Source organism: Dermochelys coriacea, chromosome 10, assembly GCF_009764565.3.
Source record: "Dermochelys coriacea isolate rDerCor1 chromosome 10, rDerCor1.pri.v4, whole genome shotgun sequence".
NCBI lineage: Eukaryota > Metazoa > Chordata > Testudines > Dermochelyidae > Dermochelys > Dermochelys coriacea.
Genome location: NC_050077.1, coordinates 49,498,378 through 49,514,961, shown reverse-complemented (window position 1 = coordinate 49,514,961; position 16,584 = coordinate 49,498,378). Strand labels below are relative to the sequence as shown.

Sequence of the window (16,584 nt, the reverse complement as noted above, 5' to 3'; positions counted from 1 at the left end):
GAGAGATTAATTTCCCCTCCCTCAGACTCCCCCAATCTTTTGCACTGCTTCTGAGGGGTTTTGGAAATATATTTCTGTATTGTAGTACAAATTAATTATTACTCAAAGGTCTGTATTAATATGCCTAATAAGGAATCTATTTGTCAAAAAACATTTCCTGAATCTTTTTTGCTGTCTTGTTACAGACATACTTGCTGATAGGTATTTTTAAATAAATTACCAAAATAATTGAAACTGGCATGATTATATTATGTTATTTTGACAAATATGCAGAATTTTAAAATATTGTGTGCAGAATTCCCCCAAGAGTGATGTTATTGTTAGTATTTTAGAAACCCAATACAGCTATCCAGTTTTTCACTCAGGAGTTATTTCTCCAGGTTTGCAATTTGTTTTCTTCTGCGGATTTTTTTTTTAAAACACATCCTGGTACTTGAATTTCATATATGTGAGTTAAAATGGATCAAATTAAAATGACTGCTAGCGTGGCTGAATACTACAAACTGGCTTGTCTTCACTAGGATTTTACCTTGAGTTACCTAACTCTAGTTAACAGCAATTTTTCCTAGTGAAGAAAAGGCTTTGTTGACTTCAGCAGCCACCCATCCCAAATATACTCCCTTGGCACAACAGAGTATACATCCTGCACTCCCACCACCCTCAAAGTGTCACTTTATCAATAGGCACTTCTATTAGAGTCACAGGAAAAATTAATATCAGACTACTCCATTCCATAAACAGAGGGATCCATATGTGGCAGATTTGTTTGTCCTCTTGCTCTCTGAGGGATTGGGGGTGGGGTGATGGGTGTGCACCAGTCTTCAGGGAAAAGGAACAATCACGCTTTGGAAACTCAACTCATCCATTCTTTCACAGAGAAAGAATTACAAGCATCAATCAGCAGAAGAGGAGAAAATAAACACCAACATATGAAGTTTCATCAAAATAAGGAAGGGAAACTTAACAGGCAAGATAATTCTAAAATTGAGTTTCTGTGAACCTATTAATTTGAAGGCAGAACTGAACTGGTACTCTCTCTTTAAATCTGACAGGGACTTCCCCATTAAACCAAATAAACTCAATTTGAAAAGTGTTTTTTTGCTAATAATTAAGCTACACAAGTAACCAAAGCTGCTTTTAGAAAGTTATTGTCCAGTACATCTCATGACTCTACTCTTAAGTATGAGTAACTATTGAATGAGCATCTATACTCTTAATTGTTTCACACTTTGAGGAGAAGACTAGCTATGGACAAACCACATACTACAAGTAACACTTACATTCCAGAATGCGGATGCTTAGGAGGCAGGTATAAATGTAAGTAATCTGCAGGATATGAACCTGGCTGTTAATTCAAGCATCTTAAACTTCTAACAATTACCAACTTTTGGTAAGTTTATCTGAAGACCAGTTTCTAGGAGATCAGCCACAATATGACCAGGATAGCTTACTCCTAGGACCCAGGCTTGCTTTTTAACAAGAGATTCTCTTTTTCAGGTATTTAAAAAGATAGCTTCAGAAAGGAACAAAATCACACACTTAATAATTACTCATGACAATGTACGTTACTTGTTACCATGAGCAGTTCTACAAGAAGGGAACCAGAAAGATGAGGAAACTGAAAGAGATACCCAAGACTTTATCATTGTAAGGCACATTGGAGGGAAATCTCACGCTACCAGAACTTTGTATTTTTTCTGTGATTAAATAAAAGGCTCCATTCTCCAGAGATCTCAATTTGGTAATTCTATTATCACTAAAGGATTAAGAAAATCACTTTTTTAAACAAAAAAAGTGAAAAATAGTTTGCTGTGGGACAGGAAGGGCAGTACTGACACATCTGTTGGAATACAAAGTGGGTAAAAAGAACTGAGATGGGGAAAATTATGCCTGGAGAGAAATCTACTTTCTAACACCACTCCTAGTGCCAATAGATATATTTGCTAGAGATACTGATGCACATAAAAGGAATCACCACTATTTAAGGTCCAAGTTTCTTCAGACTCCCTCTCTTCTCAATGAGCCTTTCAAATGTATTTAATGTTATTCTTAACAAGCATTCATAGTATAAACAGTAAATATATTTATATTAGTTTAAAAGAAGAAAGATTCTAATATGCAATCAGTCAGCCAACTAGATGGTTTTATATGGCAGCTTCAGAGTTCTTCTCTAGAACAGACAAAATGTATTGTTCAGACAAGCAAAATCATCAAGATATTGACTTTTGAGGGTCCCTTTCTTGTTGGTCACTTTCACAAAATCCAAAGGTTTTAGAGTAGCAGCAGTGTTAGTCTGTATGCGCAAAAAGAAAAAGGAGTACTTGTGGCACCTTAGGGACTAACAAATTTATTTAAGCATAAGCTTTCATGAGCTACAGCTCACTTCATCGGATGCATTCAGGTATTTTCCACTGAATGCATCCGATGAAGTGAGCTGTAGCTCATGAAAGCTTATGCTCAAATAAATTTGTTAGTCTCTAAGGTGCCACAAGTACTCCTTTTCTTTTTACAAAATCCAAAGATTCATCAAAAAGAGAATGCATTTCACTTGTCATCCCAAGGACAATGGGACTTCAAAGATATTTAACTGTTTGTCAGTGGAGATGAGTTTGGAAGTTTTATAAATGAAAACAGAGACAGACTAACATTTCTACTGTCATCAATAAAGGAGTTCAAAGGCAGTGTCAGTAAGATATAATGATTGATTTCACAGTTCATTGGTCCAGACAGTGTTTGTAAACCACTGACCCAAAAACACAAAGGATTGCTCAGGGCCTCTTTAATAGGGTATGTCAACTGAACAGACTTACTGACTGTTATACAATGGAAATCTATTGGAAACCAAAGGGTGGTCTGACAATGTTTCTTAAAAGTCCTTTAAAGAATTTATTTTAAACAAGCCATATTAACTTAGTTAACTGAATAGTGGTCAGACAGTGCTAAATTAGCAAACTTTTCTGATGCCTCTCCCTCCTCCCTGGGTCCAAAATATGTAGTTGTCTCCCCTTATCACAGCACTACTGTACAGCTACTAAATGTTTGCTAGGAAACTGATTACTGCACAGCTAATTGATTTTCAGAAACACATGTATAGGTTTGAAGTCAAACGAATGAAATTAGCCAGCAAAAGTCAATCGTTTTAAAAGTGCTAAAGATCCAATAGCTAATTCATAAGCTTTAATACAGATTCAAAATTGACATCGTAGTACTAAGGTGCCAGTAAGACTGGACTGCTTCAGATCTTCAGTGCAGAAAGTTCCTCATTTAATGTTAGAACTATCAACTCCCCACAACTTTTACTGATACTTAAGACTGCTGAATTCTATTGTGCACATTCCAAAATTGCATGGCAAAAGAAGCATCTCATAACGCACCAATTAACTTTACTAGGTTTTGTCCATTATTAAATGAGCTTTCCTAGTAAATGTTTCAGCCACTTCCGTGGTACCTATGCTAGTCCTTTTTCAAAAAAGATAAAATAAAAACAAACACCTTTCATGTGGTTCTACTCCATTAGCAGGAATATTTAAATAGAGCTCCTTGCAGCAGCCAGCACCCTGCACAGAGTAAGTGTAAATGACATTGTAGTGAAAATATCAATGACCAGAAGTGCTTTGTCTACAGCAGCATTCCACACTGTTGATTCTATCTGTGGAGCTAATGTGGTGGTATCAGTTGTAGGAAATATTAATGGGGGGGGGGAGGGGGGAAGAGAGAGAGAGAGAGAAAGCTATTTTAAAAATAAAAAACCCACCCCAGAACGGATCCCTCATGGAAAACTACATTTTCATTCTAAAGTTCTAACATGCAGTTAATGAATTTCATGTATGGAGGCCTCAAGTCAATTACAAACTCCTCATAGGTCTGTTCACTGCTTACTCTCTTCCCCACCACACACACACACCTACCCACCCACCCCCCTCATATATATAAAATTTGTCTACTGAGTCTCATTTCCAGAAACTAGACCTAAACTAATGGTAAAACAACAAGCTCAAGGGCTCCTGTAGATTCCTCTCAAGATGCACATACTTGCTTTTGTAGTAGACTGCATCTGCACATTTAAAATTAAAACATGGCAGAGCAAGGGCAGAATAAATGCTAATTTAACACTAGGAATGTCAACTTTCTACTCGCACAAATCCAAACACCCTTGCCCTGCCCCACCTGTCCTCCAAGTCCCCACCTCTGCCCCACCCCTTCTCCGAGGCCCTGCTCCCGTTTACAGCATCCTTCCCGCCTTCCTCTGTCACTCACTCTCCCCATCCTCCTTCACTCGCTTATTTTCACAAGGCTGGTTCAGGGGGTTGGAGTACGGGAGAGAATGAGGACTCCAACTGTGGGTGCCGCTTCTGGGGTGGGGACAGAAATGAGGAGTTCAGGGTGTGCGATGGGGCTCCAGGCTGAGGCAGTGGGTTGGGTGCAGAGAGTGTGAGGGCTCCGGCTTGGGGTTCAGACTCTGGGGTGGAGCTGGGGCTGGGGATAAGGGGTTCGGGGCATAGGAGGGTGCTCCAGGCTGGAACCAAGAGGTTCGGAGGGCGGATCAGGGCTGGGGCAGTGGGCTGAGGCCTGGGAGGGAGTCAGAGATGCAGGCTCCAGGTGATGCTTACCTCAAGCAGCTCCCGGAAGCAGTGGCATGCCCCCTCTCTGGCTCCTAAGTGGAGGCAGGGCCAGGCAGCTCTGTGCACTGCCCCGTCTGCAAGCACCGCCCCCGCATCTCCCCAGCTGCGGACCCGGTGCTTGGGGCCGGAGCAACGTGCGGAGCCCCCTGGCTTCCCCTATGCATATGAGCTGGAGAGGGAACATACGGTTACTTCCAGGAGCCACGCGGAGGCACTGCAGCCAGGGAGCCTGCCCTAGCCCTGCTGTGCCACCGACCAGATTTTTAACAGCCCGGTAAGGGATGCTGACCAGAGCCACCAGGGTCCCTTTTCAACCTGGCATTCCGGTGAAAAACCAGACACCTGGCAACCCTATTTAACACCCTTATCATAAACATCAACAATTATTCCAAATGTCTAAAAAAATATTTTAAAATTATGATTGCATTACACTGCCTAACACAAATTATAATGCAGAACATATTATAATATAAAGGAGCAATCCACACAACACAATCCACATAGCACAATCCATAACATGTTTTTTCAGTATATTAAAGGTGCAAAACTTAGGCCCCAATCCTGCAAAAATATATTGATATAATTTTAATCATGGAAGTTATGTCTGATTTTGATGGGATTTCTCACATGCTTAAGGTTAAGCACATTTGCAAGTCTTTACCTGATTGGAGGCTATGCTGGTCCTGTATCATTTAAGTTCCAATAAGTGTGTCATTAAGGGGGAAAATCGGGGGGGATGTTTCAAGCTAGGAAGTTATTTAACACTATTCTGTATTTTTCCACTCTTAAAAAGCACTTAGACTAAAATGTTGCTTTACATGTTAATCTTAATTTGTTTTCCAGTGCTCATTTGAAGAGTTGGTATTGCTGAAAGAATTAGAAGCAGTGAGGTAAAATAATCATGGAGATGCAACATGCCATAACCTCTCTAAATGAAGCAGTGGAAAGGAGTTTTCCGCGAAGAGAGGTCTGCAGGTCCTTTCTTACATGGTGAGAATAAATGAGAAGAAATCCTATCTGCTATTTTAAATTTCCATCAGACACTGCCCACCTTAACATGCAGTCTTTTTGACATTAGTTGATGGCTGTATTGCCAACCCCCAAAGTTCAAAAAATCATGAGGCAGATTCTCCCCTTCCCACTCTCACCCACCAAAATAATGAGATTTTATTTTAAATAGTGCTTTTGGGGCCAGAGATTAAACCACATTTTTAGACCGTCTTTTGACTTTTGAAGTCCCCCCTGCCTGAAGTGGCCCCTGCTACAAGAGCTCCACTGAAGGATTCAAATGAGACATGGCCCCATTGTGCCAGGCACTTTGCAGACACATAGGTACAAGACAGTCCCTGCTTACAACATAGTAGAAAGTATGGTGATGAGTTTGTGGTATGGGAATTAGAAATAAGACACCAAATTTATCTCAAATAGAGTATACCAAACATCTATTAGATGGAAGCAATTTTTAAATCACTGTTGAGCTGGGCAGGATTCAAACTGGTGACATACAAGTGAAAGGCTCCATAGCTCATTAGCAATGCACTAAAGCATCCAGTTCCAAACAACTGTTACTGTAGCACCTTTGCAACTGAAGCTTCCTTTCTGGAAAGATATGTTCATTAAATCAAGTTCTAACATTTCTGAAGCTGATATTGAAAGGGTTTTCCACTCTCTGGATTTACAGGAAAAGTCTCCAACACACTGCTCTCAAGAGCTGGACACTGTGGGCTTGTCTACAAAGTGGGATAATGTGCACTAGAGAGTGTGATTTCTAAAGCTCAACAACATGTTGCCCATTAACCAGTTAGTGTAGACCCTGCAGGTGTGCACTTAAGGTCCCCTAGTGCACTTAAACTTAGTACTGCTTCAAACAGCATGACTTTAAAGTGCACCAGGGAAGTTTTATTGAGCATCAGCAGGGTCTACATGGATTAATACATGTACAACACATTAGTGTACTTTAGAAATCACATCACTGTAGTGCACATTACCGCATTGTGTAGACGAGCCATAAATCTGCCACATCCCTATTATTAAAATGAACAATTCTCATCAAATACAAATATTTAAAAGATATCAGTAAGAGAAATATTAGCACAATGTGATGGGTTGGACCTCTTGGAAAGTCACCTGATGTGCTGAGATACCACTGAGTTTACCTGTTCTGCCAGCGTGGGCCCCCTTTTACCTGTCTTGCTGAGCTGGGCTCTTAAAACCTCCTCTAACACACACACACACACACACACACACACGGCTACACCCAGCTGCAGATCAGCTTTAGGAAGACTCAGCTTAAGGGACTTGCTCCAGCACTCAGATGTCCACCTCCACCTGACTACAGACACAAAGATATATTATATTCGCCTCTTCCCTCAACGTGGAAGAGGGAATGCACAATTTCTTGCCCCCCTCATGTTAGAAATCACATAAACCGGGTTATATGATAAACCAGAAATAAATTTATTAACTCTAAGAGGTGTATTTTAAGTAGTTAAGGTGGTAGCAGACAGAACAAGGCAGATTATTAAGAAAATAAAACAGAGCATGCAAACTAAGCTTAATACACTAAAGAAACTGGTTACATGCAAGTTTTCACCCTAAATGTGGTTTTAATAATCTTCTTCCCAGGCCAGACGGTCTTCCAGCCTGGGCCCAGTTCTTTCCCCCTATTCAGTCTTAGTTGTTTCCAGCAGTCATCTTGGGTTGGGTAGCAGGGGAGAACTGACCACCTCGGATTACCTCCCTTAAATAGGATTTGCATAAAACAGGAGTCCTTTGTTTCCTAGTTTGACGACACCCCCCACTCCCGCACCTTCTCTTACAGTGGAAAGTTACAAGTCGTCCCAGGTAATGTTTTAGTATCATGTGACAAGGCCACCTGACTCTGTAGGGCCCTTGAAGCCATTCTTCACAAGCTGACCCACAGGTTCACAGAAAGACTAAGCTCTTTTACAGTCCATTATCCTTGTTGATGGGCCATCTGCCCTATCTGGCTTTTCCATTGTTGTACCTGAAGTTTTGGCAGTGGGTGTCACCCAAAGTAGCATAGTTGAAATACAGATACATAGTCAACATTCCTAATTTCAGATACAGAAATGATACCTGTATACAAATAGAATAATCGCATTCAGTAAATCATAACCTTTCCAATGATCTCACATGAGTCATCTTGCATAAACGTACATCTCAGTTATGTCATATTCATATCATAAGCATACTATAATAAAGAATATGGAATGACATCACATACAACATTCAAATTCACTTCCACATATAATGTTTCACAACATAAAATAATTCCAATGATTACTCCAAAGTCTTTGCTCACAAAATCCAGGAAGCATGATTTCAGTGGTTAGATAACAAAGGGTGAATGAAGAGGACCTGATGAAGATAGCTTGGCGTGAGACAGTGGTAGGAAAGAGATTTGAGGAAAGCCAAGGAAGCAAAGAGTTGATTGCATCAAAGATGATGCTATGCAGGTGGACCTTAGTGCTCCCCCAGATAGACAAAGATGGGTGGATGCTTGCATGATGACCTGACCTCAGATGATGGGATAAGGGGAAGAAGATTACTCCAGGGTCCTTACACTAACATTTATGCATGTATTTTTTCAACCCCATATGGGTTCATCAGGTAGGGTTTGAACCCACAACTTTCAGATCCACAGCACCGACCTCTTATACTTCCATTATAGGAGTAAGTAGTTGTGGGGAAACACGCTGTAATTCTCTGTGTAGACCAGTTCATACACTGGGAGACAACACGCACTTTGCCACTGGGTTACACAAGTACTAGTGAGACAGCAATAGCTGGGCATCATGATACATGGGTTCTGTTCCTGACTCTGGGAGCAGATTGTGGTCTTAGAGGTTGTAGGCAGCACAGCCAAATGTAACAATGTTTCTGTTTAGGGCAGATGGGGGACTGAACCTAGCACCTGAAGATGTAAAAACATAAGCCTTTACCACCTGAACTAATGAACCAAATCACTTAGCATGGAAGTAGCAGCAGAGAAAAAAAACCCCATAATGTGGCCTAATTGCTCAAGGATGAGACAAAGAACCACACTTGTTAGGGTGGGTTACACGGGTACCTAATTTAATGTACTCTTTCCAAAAGACAGTTGTTGCAAAGCGGATAAGACTGTAATCAGAGATCTTAGGTCTCATTCCCATCTTTGCCTGAAGTGACCTTATGCAAGCTCTCAGTTATTTTATCTGGGAAAGTGGTGAATGATAGTTACTCCCTCCTTCTCCCAAGGTATCAGACCTTGGCTCATAATACAAAAGCTGTGAGAGGCAAAGAGCTGGGACTAGAACTCATGGTAACTGAACTTGCATCTTCCACTAGGCTAGATATCTATTTAATGCACCTATATTGGCATTATTATGGTAGAAGCTCAGTTTTTAATGTATTTATTCTCCCAACAGCCCTGTGACATAAGGAAGTACTATTAACCGCATTTTACAGATGGGAAACAAAGGCACAAGGGAGACTAAGTGACTTGCCCAAAATCACTCAGGAAATCTGTGGCAGATTAAATTCACTCTGCCAAGTGCCAGGCTACAGTCCTAAGTACTGGCTCATCCTTCTTTTCAGGGTATTGTATGCGGGAGTCTGTCTGTTTTGCTCCCAAAAATCATATGAAGACTGCAGATTTTCATATCATCATGACACTGCCTGCAGCAGTGGCCTATTATGATAGATTTGTGAGAGTCAGACCAACAGACACTAGACAGGATAACACAAAAAGAAGCCCAAACTGTTAGTCTCCAAAGCACTGAATTGACCATGTAAGCAGGAGTCTCATCCCTAGCGTTTGTCCCTCCAGGTAATTTTTATCATTACAGCAGTACTTGGAAGCCCCATCTTATATTGGGGCCTTATTCTGGTAGACACTGTAAGTGCACATTGTAAGAGACAATTCTTGCCCTGAAGATTTTACAGTCTAAACAGACCACAGGCAAACAGTGGGAGAAAATAACTTTTTACCCCGTTTGGCAGGGGTTTTGAATTGAAGCACAAAAAAATTAAATGACTTGTCTAAGGTCACACCAGAAGTCTGTGGCAGAAAACGATTCGAACACAGTCCCCATTACCTTAATCACAAGTTATTCTTCTTCTCTCAGGTCAGGTTTGAGGCATACTGGCAAGACACTGTGGGGAACTTTCTCTACCATTACGTGAGCCATATTGCTCTATAGATAAAGATGGCTTCATTCTACTATACAGACAACAAGAATTAACCACAGATTTCAGCCCAGAACTTTAACAATAACATTCATGAAAAGAAAAACTTATTAACAGCAGCCTCCAACAGACTATTGCAGTAAGATATATGTGCAAAACTACAGTACTTGAACTCAAGTACATTTTTCTTTTTGAATGCACATGAAGGCAATTGCATTAGTAGAAGAGCCCATGTAATAAAACTCTCCCCTTATAATCAATGGTTAAAACAGATTCTATTTTCTCCCGATTAACACAAATGTAGATTTTGAGAAAGATGGAACACTTGTTGATCTTTGGGTCTGAGAATGATAATCAAGGTTTAAAAAATGTTCTGACATATATGGTCATTCTATACCTATTTCAATATCAACAAAAGATACTGAAACCTCAGAGCCCCACTTCAACTATAGAATTAAAAATTACAGGTTACCTTTCACAAATATGAAAATGTGCTTCATTTTAAAAATGAATAATACATTATTTTCTATAAATAACAAACATGTATCCAAGTTATTTTGGAAATCCTCTCCTATCTGAATTAACAGAAGTGTGGACACCAAAAATGCATACTCCAGAGTAATTTATTAACCATCTGTCATAAATATAAAGGGAAGGGTAAACAACTTTAAAATCCCTCCTGGCCAGAGAAAAAACCCTTTCACCTGAAAAGGATTAAGAAACTAGGATAACCTCGCTGGCACCTGACCAAAATGACAATGAGGAGACTGGGGAGAGGAAAAAACAAAAGCCTCTCAAAAGTTGGGGAGAGGAAAAAACAAAGCCTCTCTCTCTGTCTGGGTGATGCTTTTGCCGGAACATGAATGCAGTCTTAGAACTTAGTAAGTAATCTAGCTAGATGTGCGTTAGATTCTGATTTCTTTAAATGGCTGAGAAAATAAGCTGTACTGAATGGGATGTAGGATTCCTGTTTTTCTATCTTTTTGTAACTTAAGGTTTTGCCTAGAGGGATTCTCTATGTTTTGAATCTGATTACCCTGTAAGGTATTTACCATCCTGTTTTTACAGAGGTGATTCTTTTTACTTTTTCTTCTATTAAAATTCTTCTTTTAAAAATCTGAATGCTTTTTCATTGTTCTTAAGATCCAAGGGTTTGGGTCTGTGTTCACCTATGCAACTAGTGAGGATTTTTATCAAATCTTCCCCAGGAAAGGGGGTGTAAGGTTTGGGAGGATTTTTGGAGGGAGAGACATTTCCAAACGGGCTCTTTCCCAGTTATATACCTGTTAGACGGTTGGTGGTGGCAGCGATAAAGTCCAAGGGCAAAAGGTAAAATAGTTTGTACCTTGGGGAAGTTTTAACCTAAGCTGGTAAAAGTAAGCTTAGGAGGTTTTCATGCAAGTCCCCACATCTGTACCCTAGAGTTCAGAGTGGGGAAGGAACCTTGACACCATCAATGAAACTTCAACTCTCTTCATCATTATGCAGACACTGATCCCTACAAATTTAATCCAATACATAAGAAATACTGTAAAGAATATTTGCAATAATGATTAGAAGTACAGACAAAATAATTGACGTTCTAAGAATCAACAGAAGTCGTACAGCCTTGGTCTAAAATATCCAGTAAGCGAGAGGCAATCTTTCACTCACAACCCATGAGACTTTCAGTACATGGACCAAAAGGGAAACAATCTCTTTTGAAGCCTATGCTTCCTATTCCTCTCTCCCCCATATCCCAAAAAGGCCTTACAGCCAAAATCCTGTTTTTAGCTTTACTTATAACACTGGCAGAGGCAGATTTACAGTAAAACACAGGGTGCCCTGGCATGGGGCCCTCCAAAGACAGGGGGCCCCAGGACCAGGCAGCTCTGGGGGCAGCTCTTGGGGCTCCACACTCACTGGCAGCCAAGGTCCCCCTTCCCCCTGAGCGTGCCGTGTTCCCGCCCCTCCCACTCCCTCCCAGTGCTTCCCTCACCGCCAAACAGTTTGCCGGCGCTCAGGTCGCTCCAGGAGGAGCAACATGCTCAAGGGAGGAGGCAGAGAAGAGGCAGCAGCGGGGCTTTGGGGAAGGGGGTGGAACCTGGGCAAGGCAGAGTAAAGGCAGGGCCCCCGCACTCTGCCTACACATATCCCTGCAGCTCCCTGCTGTGAGCCACTCAGGGCAGGGGGCTGGGGTAGGGCAGGGGGGTGGTAGCATCCCCACGACCCCAGCCTATATCCCCAGCCTCCTGCACCCCCCCCACATCCCCACAGCCACCCTGCGCATCAAACGGGAGCTCCTGCACACATACACCACATTCCTATCTGCACCCCTCGCACAAAATGGGAGCTTCCCCAGGTAAGCACTCCACACCCCAACCTCCTGCCCCAACCCTGAGCCCCCTCCTGCATCCTAACTCCCGGCCAGACCCTGCACCCCAATCCCCAGCCTGCTCCTGCACCCCCAGCCCTGACTCCCGCACCCCCCTCACACACTCCCAGCCCTGACTCCTGCCCCCCTTCACACCTCCTAGTCCCCTGCCCACCCTGACTCCTGCACACACACCCTACATCCCACCTGCACCCCTCACACTAAATGGGAGCTGCCCCCAAGTAAGCGCTCCACACTCCAACCCCCTCCCCCAGCTCTGAGTCCCCTCCCGCACCCTAACGGCTGGCCAGACCCTGCACTCCAACCCCCAGTCTGCTCCTGAACCCTAACTTCCTCCCAGACCATGCACCCCCAGCCCTGAGCCCTCTCCCACACCCTTAGTCCTGGCCAGATGCCATACCACAATGTTTTTTTACATTTTTTGTTTGTTTTTTTTAAAAGCACTCTTATCCAAAGCACTTTACAATAGTTAGCTAACTCTACAAACAATATTTGGAAAGATCACTAAGTGATCCGCTGAGACCCTCAATGATTTTCAAGTGGTCTGTGGAAAAATAAATTAGACTACAAAAACAATCAAGGTACCTCACTTTATTTTCATTTACTTACTATTACTTATAGGAGGAGGAGGAAGAAAAAAAGAATGAAAACAGGGGTGGGGAGGGAGAGATAAGAGAGAATTTTCTTTTTTTTTTGGCCCCAAAAATGAAGCTAAGCACAGGGCCCCACTAACTCTAAATCCGTCACTGAACACTGGATATTTCAACCATCTTATTTTATACATTAGCCTCTGTCTCCCAGGTCAAGGATACCATGAACTGTGATTCAATAGCAATAAATTAGACAAAAAACACATAATCAGAGAAAAAGCACAATTAGTATGCATGTTGATGAAAATGCGAAGAAAATGATTGAAAATCATTTTTATTTTTTTGTGCCACTACATTTTTTCATGAATTTTTAAACTTTTGGTACAGTAAATTCCAAATAACTATTAGGAACAAAACAGTCTTTTCTTCTGAGAACAGCAGATATTTAGAAAGCATCTTACAAGAACTCTGGGGAATACAGTTCTTCAAAATTCAGAAGTATAGAAGTAGACAGCAAAACATCCCAAGTTTCACAGGACATTGATGAAAGAAATATTCCCATATGCTTAAAGCTATCAAAAGCATAAAGATTATGTAATGAATAACACAAAGCCTGGGAGGATTATTCCTTCTAAAAAAAATATGCAAAAAAAAAATTAAAATTCCAACATGCCTTAATTGGGTAGACAAGACAACACTTCCTCTATTTTCACATTGTATACTGTTTATCCAAATTATATGCTTATCACAGATCCCTGTATCAACAATTAAATTTGTCCTTTAGGGTTGGAATAAGCTGCACAGTAGCATTTTTAAGATAATTACCTTTCTAATGAGAAGCTTTCCTTCTCTTCTCCCCTGAAAAGAGAACAAAAACTTGTATTTCAGTACATTTTTCTTTACTCAGACTAAATTTATAGCAGTTCAGACAACATTTGCATTAAACTTCAAGCAAAGAGGCACACCACTTTCCCTCTTTGTCTTTGAATATTTCCTTGCTTTTGACAGGCAGAGTCATTTTCACCCAAGGATCTGAAACTGAAATATCACTGGTTTCAGAGTACTATCACTGCTGCCTACAACCACCAGTCACTACCTCATTATCAGCCTTGGGAAGGTTCCTTATGTAATTGCGATTGTCTGCTCATATTTTTCAGCTCAAATTAACCAGTTTGACTTCCCCAACCACCTCCGCCCCATTGTTTGACAATTTTCCATTCTGAACTTGACCAGAAAGCCACCACCCACAATAAAATAATAATGTTGGCGAAGAAACTTTTTTTTTTTTTTTTTTTAAAGAGAAAGAGATACAGATTGATGGCTTGGTCATAAATACCCTGGGAAACCAATAATTCCCAGATTGACTGGTGCTAATTGCAGGTGCTGTGCCTTGTTTGTACTTTTAACAGCAAGTCAGAAAGAATTTCAGAACTCCTTAAAAATATTGTAAAAGTGGAGTAGACATTTCGCAGTCCATCTCCAAAAGCCATGTAGATGCCTATAATCTAGGACCTCATGCGGAATCACTACTCCTTAAACGAATATTATACTTCCTGGGATGATGAAGATGAGGGGAACAAAGTGTCATGGAGAGATCAATCAAGTAGTTTAAACTGAAGTGCACTGATTTTAGATACCAAAATAACTTTAGAAATCCCTAAAATAGACAGATAATTTCTAATTGGCTATGTAAGTGAAGGTAGATTTCTGGTTATGTCAATAAAAAGAAGGGAAAAGAAAAAACACTTGGATGACAATTGGAGATGTTCCCACCACACCAGTTTTGAAACAGAAGACTTTTTTTTTTAAGACAACCATTAAAAACGGATATTTGAGGAGACTGACATTTGATTGCAATGACAATGATTCAAATGATTTGAAATCAATTCAACTCATGTATATTAGTTACTTTTGAAAAAAGAACATATCTTTCTACTCTGGAGAAGTTGCCTTTGATGTGATGCTGCTGTAACTCTAATGCTCACCATTCTATAATGAGTGCACTAAAAATGGAACACTATCGTGACTTTTGGAAGAGTGAAGCACTCTGTTGCTTATCTACTGATACTTATTTTTAATCATTTCACTTGCACAATAAATCTTTCATATATGACTCAGCCATTTGTGTCTACACTGTCACTGCAATTACAAAAGCCAGCACTATTTTCTTACTTTTAATAGATTTTTTCCTTCTTTCTTTTTGTGCTAGCAATTTGATCCAAATAAAAAAAAAGAGCAAAACAACTGTGATAACCAGTGCAATTAAAAAAAAAATTAGAAAGTATTACATGTATATCACTATGTCAATGGCTGTTTGCTGAACTGATAACCCCCTTCCTAAAAAATGCCTGGCACTGAAGATAAAGCACAAATCCTTGTGATGAAATAATGTTCTTCTATATTCCACCGATTTTTATTTTGTTTAGATGTTCACAATTTCATCATATACAATTCCATATCGAGACATTTAGATGTCAGCTATGTACATAGCTAGGTTATATTGTGCAATAAGCAGGCAATTGCAGGAACTCAATATTAGAAACAATAAAAGGCAATACAATTTTAAAAAGCTTTTCTGAAACCTCTGCCTTTCTCTCATTTTTAAATTATGCTGCTTTTTTGGGTAAGGACCATTTGTTTTTCATCTTTATATTGTGATTTCACATTTGAATGATATTATATTTATGCATCTCCTTGAGTGCTCTGGCATTAGGGGAGGAATGCTTTATAACATTATTATTTTGTATTTTTCATTATCTCCTCTTTATAGGAACATAAATATTGTAGACCATACAGAGCATTCAGATTGTGTTGGTTATCCATTTCAACATGTTTCAACACAATATTGCTCGTTAATCTGCAAATTTAGCTTCAAAAGATCTCAGTGTTGGCTGTTATCTCTATCATTCAGTAATAGCTCTGTTGATTTACACTCAAATATAATATAAAATATAAGCAGTAAAGTCCACCTGCAAAGGACACAGAAGGGGAAAGACTGCAATGTTTTCACCATCACACAATAAAGAGCTTGTTAAGTGCTTGTAAAATAAACAATAGGAGGAATACTGGGCAATTTGATTTTTAAAATGCACCACTTCTTGCTGTTTACACTATTAATCAACTAAGAGTTGCAATATAGCATTTAAAGAATGTATTCACTAAATACCATACAAATGCACAAGGGTAACACCAATGAGAAAAGCAACTGATTCAGCTATTCCTATTGAAAGTGATTACGCAAACAACAGAAATGATCAGATACTTCTCATATTCCAACAAGCAAAAAGCCCCAGACAATTACAAGGAACACAGCACAAACTTACCATGACTAAAGCTCCACTGAATCTCAGGAATCTGTCTAAAACCTTTTCAGTTTCACCTTCAATCTGCAAAGCTGTTGCAGAAGGTTTTTCATGGCAACTGTTACTAACAGTATCTCTCTATCTAAGGCTAAGCGCTGGTACTCTGAATGCTACAGAATAGCATTCTTTCTGGTGCAAGCACCTTATTAGCAACTCTCATAAAAGAGCAACCCTTGAGAGAGAGTCTCTCCTACTCCAAGCCCTGGTCTACACTAGGCGTTGAGGTCGAATTTAGCAGCGTTAAATTGATTTAACCCTGCACCTGTCCACATGATGAAGCCCTTTTTTCGACTTAAAGGGCTCATAAAATCGATTTCCTTACTCCACCCCCGACGAGGGGATTAGTGCTGAAATCAGTTTTGCTGGGTCGAATTTGGGGTACTGTGGACGCAATTAGACGGTATTGGCCCCCGCGAGCTATCCCAGAGTGCTCCATTGTGACCACT

At 40.4% G+C, this 16,584-nt stretch overlaps 1 protein-coding gene across 6 annotated transcripts in view; it reads right to left on the bottom strand.

Moving 5' to 3' along the window:
- The window catches only part of PEAK1 (pseudopodium enriched atypical kinase 1), a 223,825-nt gene that overhangs the window by 190,561 nt on the left and 16,680 nt on the right, over positions 1-16,584 (bottom strand). For 4 of the 6 annotated variants that reach the window (XM_043494521.1, XM_043494519.1, XM_043494518.1 and 1 more), the window contains exon 2: positions 13,602-13,634. The exons of 1 other annotated variant lie outside the window; for it this stretch is intronic. The gene's annotated coding sequence lies outside the window, so the exon portion shown is untranslated. Of the gene's footprint in view, positions 1-13,601; positions 13,635-16,099; positions 16,265-16,584 lie in introns of those variants that run through there. One more of the 6 variants, XM_043494523.1, reaches the window with a different exon arrangement.